The 9,410-nt window shown below is 45.5% G+C and overlaps 1 long non-coding RNA gene across 1 annotated transcript; it reads right to left on the reverse strand.

The window, feature by feature from the left end:
• Positions 1-2,608: 2,608 nt before the first annotated feature.
• LOC140553979 (uncharacterized) lies at positions 2,609-4,218 on the reverse strand. The gene is made up of 3 exons (XR_011979573.1): positions 4,194-4,218; positions 3,786-4,046; positions 2,609-2,843 (listed from the first exon to the last, which is right to left on the reverse strand). It is a non-coding gene; the product is annotated as an uncharacterized lncRNA (long non-coding RNA).
• Positions 4,219-9,410: the final 5,192 nt, after the last annotated feature.

The raw sequence follows: 9,410 nt of genomic DNA on the forward strand, positions 1-9,410 counted from the left end.
CGATCAGTGTGTGACCTGGTGGGCCCTCCCAGGTCTGTCCAGTGGGTCACATGCTTTGGGTCAGTGCTTTTTGGTATAGCTTTATAGGCCAGTTATATAATAACACAGCTCTGTGATGCAGGTGTGGAGTTAATCAGCTGAACCTCACTACACTTCTACACTTATACAAGTGTTACTTAAACTAAATGGACCCCCCTATATAGCGCAATGCTAATGAGGGAGGAGTAAACTAGTAGACTCAATAGACCCTCCTATATAGTGCAATGCTAATGATGCCATAGACTAGCATTCTAAATAGACTCCCCTATACAGCGCAATGCTAATGAGGGAGGAGTAAACTAGTAGACTCAATTGGCTTCCCTATATAGTGCAATGCTAGTGAGGAGGGGTAAACTAGCATACTAAATAAGCTTCCCTGTATAATGCAATGCTAATGAGGGAGGATTAAACTAGTACACTAAATAGGCTGCCCTTTATAGCACTAAGCTAATGAGAGAGGAGTAAACTAGTAGACTCAACAGACTCCCCTATATAATGCAATGCTAATGAGGGAGGATTAAACTAGCATACTAAATAAGCTTCCCTATATAATGCGATGCTAATGAGGCAGGAGTAAACTAGTAGACTAAATAGGCTGCCCTATATAGCGCAATACTAATGAGGATGAGGGAGAGGTAGACTAGTAGACTTAATAGGCTCCCCTATATAGCGCAATGCTAATGAGGGAGGAGTAAACTAGTAGACTCAATAGACTCCCTATATAGCACAATGCTAATGAGGGAGGAGTATACTAGTAGACTCAATAGGCTCCACTATATAGTGCAATGCTAATGAGGGAGGAGTAAACTAGTAGACTCAATAGGCTTCTCTATATAGTACAATGCTAATGAGGGAGGAATAAACTAGTAGACTAAGTAGGCTGCCCTATATAGCGCAATGCTAATGAGGGAGGAGTAAACTAGTAGACTTAATAGGCTGCCCTATATAGCGCAATGCTAATGAGGGAGGAGTAAACTAGTACACTAAATAGGCTCCCTATAAAGTGCAGTGCTAATGAGAGAGGAGTAAACTAGTACACTAAATAGGCTCCCTATATAGCACAATGCTAATGCGAGAGGAGGGACCTGTTCTGGTGGCAGTCATGGTAATGACTCTAAGGGCACCGTGTGTAATATTGATAGAGCACTGAAAACAGCAGCATGGCTTTATTGGGTTTACATTGGAAATAAAGCTGTTTTTTCTTTATAATCTGAGCTGAACTACAAACATTTGTGCAGGATGTTGGACTAAAGCACGTGATCTACTGGAGAAACACACTGTAGGCTGACCTACAGGCCAAACACTGATTGGTGGATAAGAGTAATCACCAGAAACGTGAAGCCTAGTGATAAAATGTTGGTTAAAAGTTGTTGGTGGGCTGGATGTGTTTGCTGTTTTGTTTCATTGTTGAGTTTTTAAGAACTCAGAATTAAAACAGCATGAAGTTAGGCAGATTTTTCAGTTTCAGGAATGATTAAATATGTTTATAAGTGAAATGTATTTAAATATCGGACAGAAGAGCGTTTCCTGTTCTCTGAGTTTAGGAAGGTGTTCTAGATATCATATGTAAATGAGGGTAGGAGGAGTTTGTACAAAGATCCAGGTGTTTGGTAATGAAGTCACCATAACTGATAAAACTAGTTCTAACATACTTACAGCTTCATAACAGAGGAGGGGTATAAATTTGGGTCTAGTGTTACTGGTTTCATTGGCCCAAATTTACTCTTTCTCGCTCTCCACCCTTTGTGGGTGTAGGCCGAATGCGCCTGAGTTCCGCGCGAGGGGTGTCCCCGAGCGGAGGCCCCGGCGCAGGAAGGCCGGAGGCGTCTAGGCTCCCCGAGCGGAGGCCCCGGCGCAGGAAGGCCGGAGGCGTCTAGGCTCCCCGAGCGGAGGCCCCGACGCTGGAAGGCCGGAGGCGTCTAGGCTCCCCGAGCGGAGGCCCCGACGCTGGAAGGCCGGAGGCGTCTAGGCTCCCCGAGCGGAGGCCCCGACGCTGGAAGGCCGAAGGCGTCTAGGCGGCCCCGGCGCTGGAAGGTCTGAGAGTGAGGAACTAAGAAAAGAAAGTGCTGCAAAATTACAGGAATGAAAAAAAGAAATTTTTTGCTTTTCAAAATTTGAGGAAAATCTGGCCACTGAGTTTGACTTATTCTGCTGCGCTAGTGTTCTCATCCACGGTGAAGAAAAACTTCAAATTTGCTTATTTTTACAATTCACCATCATCGAGAACACCGCTCACATCTCAGGGTATTTAAGCAGTCATTCACTTTGCTTGCTTCTGATTGGTCAGGTGCTCATTTAATATGCAAATGAGCACTCTGGAATTCTGGGAGCACTCACTATTGTGTGAATCTCTTCATGGAGCTCCACCGTATAGGGACCTCCCTCTCCATACAAACATAAGGTCGCTCGCCCTCTCTCTCCCTGTTAAAGCAGTGGAGCTGAGCTGAGACTCAGCAGCTCATCACAGGAACTGCAGTGGAGATGTTCCTGACTGGAGGACCCACTTCCAGCTGCTCTCCACAGTAAAAGGAGGACTCGTCCACTCTGAGCTGTTAGAACAGCAGTTTAATCACACACACACTTTCTCTACAGTCTTTCAGTCTCTGTCTCTTCATCACTGATGGACACGTTTCAGGAAGGGATGCAGTCCAGCAGCCAGAAGTCCAGTCTGAACAATCTGGAAAAGATGGTCCGTTGTTTTTAACACTGGTTCCACTGCAGGTTTTTCAGTGGTTTGAAGGAACGGTAACATGGATTTCTACACATCAGCTCAGGGTCAGCTCAGGGTCAGGGCCTGAAAAAGACTGGGAGAAAAAAACACTGACTTTTAAAACAGACTTTAGAGAAACGATGAACAAACAACTGAGATCTGATCATATTTATATTTATGGAAATATTTAGGACATTATATCACACTGTTTGGAGTTCCACCGTACTGAAGTGTATTAGCATGTTAGCTAAAGCTACAGTAGCTCTTTACAGAAGCAGGACAGCTTTTAGATCTGGACATTATGAAGCCCAGTTTTTCTTTCAGATATTGAACTTTTATAATGTCAGAAACTCCAATAAGCTCAAATTATTACAATTACTGACACATTAATGAAAGGCCCGTTTTCAGCCCCCCTCTCATTTAAAAGGTGGATCATATCCTACTGTATTAAATGATGGTCTGGAGGGAACGGCTACTCTCTACCATTTAGCTCAATGTTCTCTCTGACTGCTTTCCACAATGTGCTGAACTGCTGAACACAGTTTCTTCCCTCAGGATCAATAAAAAGCTCCTAAAATGTCTGTTTAGAGTCGAAACAGCCGTAAAACTGATGAAACACACAGCTACTAAAAGCCCCCTAAAACTGGCCCAGCGCCGCCCCTGTTTAACACTTGTAGTCTTCCAGCTGATTTTACTGCTGAACTCACAGTGAACCCTGTGGAGCCCCCTGGTGGTCGGTGCATTCAGCTGCAGCTCCTAAAGCCCACTGGGTTAATGCACCCCTGGAAGCACTGTGGCTTTACAGAGAGGAAAAACACAAGCATCTACTGATGCTGTAGAGTTAAACACCACCAGACTCTCAGCAGCGCTTCACCTGCAGCCCAGCAAGAACCTTTAGAACCGTATGTTCCTCCTGAACAGAACAAGCTCCTCAGTCCAGAACCAGCCGGACATTCTGACAGAGCGTCTGCAGGAGAAACACCAACAGCTACACACAGCCCCAGTCTAAGAGGAAACCCAGCATCTCAACACTGACCTCTACCTCCATCTGCATCACCAGCATCCACCACTAGGAGTCCAGCAGCAGGAGCTCATGTAGGAGAAGTTCAGTGAAGATCAGACTGTTGAAGGACTCTGAGGTGAACTTCAGGAGGGTGTGAGGGTGAGCACAGCGTTACTGTAGTAAAACTACAGCAGTTTCTTCATGAGAAACAGCACAGCAGCTCCAACCTGAGCTTCAAACACCAGCTTTCAGTTGAGGGTGGAGCTCCAGTCTCCCAGCTGAAGCTCATCCTCTCTAAATGGATGAAGCAGTGTGTGAAAGACTCTTCAGCAGGAGGAGCAGCACACTGAGCATTAGAGCTGAAGTTCAGCTCAGTGAGGTGTTTTCTTCACTAGAGAACAATTCTACTGAAATTAGAGCAGAGTTTAGTTACTAACTCACCTGCTTTCACTGCTGCTCCTTCTTCTTCTCTTCCTCTGGAGACGTTGTTCTGCCCTCTGCTGCTCAAAGCTGGTGCTGCAGGATCTTCTGCTGCTCTTTCTCCTCCATCAGGTGGAGGTGTGTATTACTCTGTCCTGCTCCTGACCACTCTTTCACATCCTGGTTGAGTGTGAAGTAACTATGATGTTATTGGTTGATAAATAAAAACTTGCTCCACCCTCAACGCTACATGACTCTACTGAGTGACATCCACCTGTCTGTCAAGGCTTCTGTCAAGGGGGTAGATTGTGGGGTGTTTCCAGTTTGCAGTGGTCAGTACCTACCAAAAGTGCTCCAAGGAAGGATAAGCGATGAACCAGTGACAGGGTCAAGACCCCACCTCTCAACCTACAGGACTTAAAGGATCTGCTGCCAACGTCTTGGAGCCAGATACTACAGGACGCCTCCGGAGCTGTTTTGGCAGCATGAGGAGGACCCACACCATCCTAATACTGTAAGACGCCTCTTCTAATGAATGAAATCAGCTACTTTAAGCTGCACCCATTGCTGACACAGATGTGCAAATGCACACACACAGCTTGTGTGGTCCCTGTAGAGAAGCAGTGCCAGTAGAATAGGACTCTCTGGAGCAGGTAAGCATGAACCTATTGGAATCATGCCTAGTGCCAGGCGTGGGCTGGAGGGGTAGAAAGCCCCCCAGCAGCACTGAGCTGTGGAGCAGTGGAGAACTGTGCTCTCTGGAATGATGACTCTGCTCTACCCAGTACTTTTGGGATGAGTTGGCAAATTGGGAATAGGAGGTGGGGTAGTAATCATCCAACATGCTGACCTCACTAATGCTCTTGTAGCTGAACACAATCAAATCCTCACAGCAATGCTCAGCAAAATCTAGTAGAAAGCCTTCTTCCCTGGACAGTAGAGACCGTTACTCCAACAAAAGCAGGAGAAGCTCAATTTCAATATCCTTGATTTTAGAAGTCAAGTCAAATTTAGTCATCACAAAGCAGCTTTACATAATTAGTAATTAGTAAAAGACAGAAAAAAAGAAATAATATAAGAAGACATGAAGGATCCAAGACCTCCAGTGAGCCCCAACAGCGACAGTGGCCAGAAAAACTCCCACAGAGCTGGAGGAAGTAACCCGTCCTCCTCTGATCGGAACTATTTATCAATTATTGAAAAAAATTACTAAACCATCTGAACTGTTGAACTGCTCAGATCATAATCATGGTGTAGAATAACTAAATATAGTCATGGCAGTGATGGTCAGAGTAATGATGGCTAATAGTGGTGATATTAAGAGTGGCAGATAGTTAAGAGTCCATTTAGGTTTTACCGCTGGTAAAACCGCTGGTCTGGTATGGGTGGTGGTGGGGACGGGGCCTGCTGGTTGTGCTGGTAGGTGGCAGCTGGTTTGACGCAGGTAGAGGGGACCTCAGCGGGCAGTCTTTCAGCAGGTCGGGCTGGGTGGCCATTTACTCAGAGAGGGTAAAAAGAGTGAGTTAGTACTGAGATGAAAATGTTGAGCAGTGTCAGAGTGTTCCGGTCGACTCTGGCAGGTCTGACTATAACAGCCTCATTAAAAGGGGAGAGCCAGAAGGTAACACAGACACGAGAGCGCCCTGAAACGCTAGCTAATAACTCTTATAATCTACATTATTCATATATCTAAATATAATCAGTATCTATTGATCATGTCTGATTATGAACTCTCCTATTGTTCAGCTGCTGAAACTGGACTCAAGTCTGAGCAGCTCAGGTTTTTCAGTACTGACAGAAATAAATAAATAAATAATCATCTAGACAAGCAATCTACAATATACACAAAACTACACCCATACACCACCATAATGACCTCAGCAGAAACACCAGTGCTTTAATATCTATGTCTGGTAGAATGACAGAGCTGGTTATGATGGTCGACCAGCTGATCCATGAGCCTCAAAAGTAAACAAGGCCTAAACTGCTGAAGAGGAAATCTGTTTCATACAACCAGACAAAACCAACTGAGAACAAACCGAGGAACATGAGGAACACCCTACTGTCTATTTACTCCCCTAATTTTACTCCAAACACATCCAGCTTATTGAACCCTCACAACCAGGATGTGAAACAGTGGTCAGGAGCACAGCTCTCAGCAGCTTCTCCAGTCAAGCAGACCAGAGTAATACACACCTCCACCTGATGGAGGAGAAAGAGCAGCAGAAGGTCATGCAGCACCATCTTTGAGCAGCAGAGAGCAGAACAACGTCTCCAGAGGAAGAGAAGAAGAAGGAGCAGCAGTGAAAGCAGGTGAGTTAGTAACTAAACTCTGCTCTAATTTCAGTAGAATTGTTCTCTAGTGAAGAAAACACCTCACTGAGCTGAACTTCAGCTCTAATGCTCAGTGTGCTGCTCCTCCTGCTGAAGAGTCTTTCACACACTGCTTCATCCATTTAGAGAGGATGAGCTTCAGCTGGGAGACTGGAGCTCCACCCTCAACTGAAAGCTGGTGTTTGAAGCTCAGGTTGGAGCTGCTGTGCTGTTTCTCATGAAGAAACTGCTGTAGTTTTACTACAGTAACGCTGTGCTCACCCTCACACCCTCCTGAAGTTCACCTCAGAGTCCTTCAACAGTCTGATCTTCACTGAACTTCTCCTACATGAGCTCCTGCTGCTGGACTCCTAGTGGTGGATGCTGGTGGTGCAGATGGAGGTGGAGGTCAGTGTTGAGATGCTGGGTTTCCTCTTAGACTGGGGCTGTGTGTAGCTGTTGGTGTTTCTCCTGCAGACGCTCTGTCAGAATGTCCGGCTGGTTCTGGACTGAGGAGCTTGTTCTGTTCAGGAGGAACATACGGTTCTAAAGGTTCTTGCTGGGCTGCAGGTGAAGCGCTGCTGAGAGTCTGGTGGTGTTTAACTCTACAGCATCAGTAGATGCTTGTGTTTTTCCTCTCGGTAAAGCCACAGTGCTACCAGGGGTGCATTAACCCAGTGGGCTTTAGGAGCTGCAGCTGAGTGCTCCGACCACCAGGGGGCTCCACAGGGTTCACTGTGAGTTCAGCAGTAAAATCAGCTGAAAGACTACAAGTGTTAAACAGGGGCGGCGCTGGGCCAGTTTTAGGGGGCTTTTAGTAGTTGTGTGTTTCATCAGTTTTGCGGCTGTTTCGACTCTAAACAGACATTTTAGGAGCTTTTTATTGATCCTGAGGGAAGAAACTGTGTTCAGCAGTTCAGCACATTGTGGAAAGCAGTCAGAGAGAACATTGAGCTAAATGGTAGAGAGTAGCCGTTCCCTCCAGACCATCATTTAATACAGTAGGATATGATCCACCTTTTAAATGAGAGGGGGGCTGAAAACAGGCCTTTCATTAATGTGTCAGTAATTGTAATAATTTGAGCTTATTGGAGTTTCTGACATTATAAAAGTTCAATATCTGAAAGAAAAACTGGGCTTCATAATGTCCAGATCTAAAAGCTGTCCTGCTTCTGTAAAGAGCTACTGTAGCTTTAGCTAACATGCTAATACACTTCAGTACGGTGGAACTCAAAGTCCAAACAGTGTGATATAATGTCCCAAATATTTCCATAAATATAAATATGATCAGATCTTGTTTGTTCATCGTTTCTCTAAAGTCTGTTTTAAAAGTCAGTGTTTTTTCCCCCCAGTCTTTTTCAGGCCCTGACCCTGAGCTGACCCTGAGCTGATGTGAAGAAATCCGTGTTACCGTTCCTTCAAACCACTGAAAAACCTGCAGTGGAACCAGTGTTAAAAACAACGGACCATCTTTTCCAGATTGTTCAGACTGGACTTCTGGCTGCTGGACTGCATCCCTTCCTGAAACGTGTCCATCAGTGATGAAGAGACAGAGACTGAAAGACTGTAGAGAAAGTGTGTGTGTGATTAAACTGCTGTTCTAACAGCTCAGAGTGGACGAGTCCTCCTTTTAGTGTGGAGAGCAGCTGGAAGTGGGTCCTCCAGTCAGGAACATCTCCACTGCAGTTCCTGTGATGAGCTGCTGAGTCTCAGCTCAGCTCAGCTCCACTGCTTTAACAGGGAGAGAGAGGGCGAGAGACCTTATGTTTGTATGGAGAGGGAGAACCCTATAAGGTGGAGCTCCATGAAGAGATTCACGCAATAGCGAGTGCTCCCAGAGTTCCAGAGTGCTCATTTGCATATTAAATGAGCACCTGACCAATCAGAAGCAAGCAAAGTGAATGACTGCTTAAATACCCTGAGATGTGAGCGGTGTTCTCGATGATGGTGAATTGTAAAAATAAGCAAATTTGAAGTTTTTCTTCACCGTGGATGAGAACACTAGCCCAGCAGAATAAGTCAAACTCAGTGGCCAGATTTTCCTCAAATTTTGAAAAGCAAAAAATTTCTTTTTTCACTTCTGTAGTTTTACAGCACTTTTTCTTAGTTTTTCACTCTCAGACCTTTCAGCATCGGGGCCTCCGCCGGGGGAGCCGAGACGCCTCCGGCCTTCCAGCGCCGGGGCCTCCGCCGGGGGAGCCGAGACGCCTCCGGCCTTCCAGCGCCGGGGCCTCCGCTCGGGGAGCCGAGACGCCTCCGGCCTTCCAGCGTCGGGGCCTCCGCTCGGGGACACCCCTCGCGCGGAACTCAGGCGCATTCGGCCTACACCCACAAAGGGTGGAGAGCGAGAAAGGGTAAATTTGGGTCAATGAAACCAGTAACACTAGACCCAAATTTATACTCCTCCTCTGTTATGAAGCTGTAAGTATGTTAGAACTAGTTTTATCAGTTATGGTGACTTCATTACTAAACACCTGGATCTTTGTACAAACTCCTCCTACCCTCATTTACATATGACATCTAGAACACCTTCCTAAACTCAGAGAACAGGAAATGCTCTTCTGTTTGATCTTTAAATACATTTCACTTATAAACATATTTAATCACTCTTGAAACAGAACGATCTGATTAACTTCATGCTGTTTTAATTCTGAATTATTAAAAACTCAACAATGAAACAAAACAGCGAACATATCCAGCCCACCAACAACTTTTAACCAGCATTTTATCACTAGGCTTCACGTTTCTGGTGATTACTCTTATCCACCAATCAGTGTTTGGCCTGTAGGTCAGCCTACAGTGTGTTTCTCCAGTAGATCACATGCTTTAGTCCAACATCCTGCACAAATGTTTGTAGTTCAGCTCAGATTATAAAGAAAAAACAGCTTTATTTCCAATGTAAACCCAATAAAGCCATGCTGCTGT

Source organism: Salminus brasiliensis, chromosome 4 (assembly GCF_030463535.1).
Source record: "Salminus brasiliensis chromosome 4, fSalBra1.hap2, whole genome shotgun sequence".
In the NCBI taxonomy this organism is placed as follows: domain Eukaryota; kingdom Metazoa; phylum Chordata; class Actinopteri; order Characiformes; family Bryconidae; genus Salminus; species Salminus brasiliensis.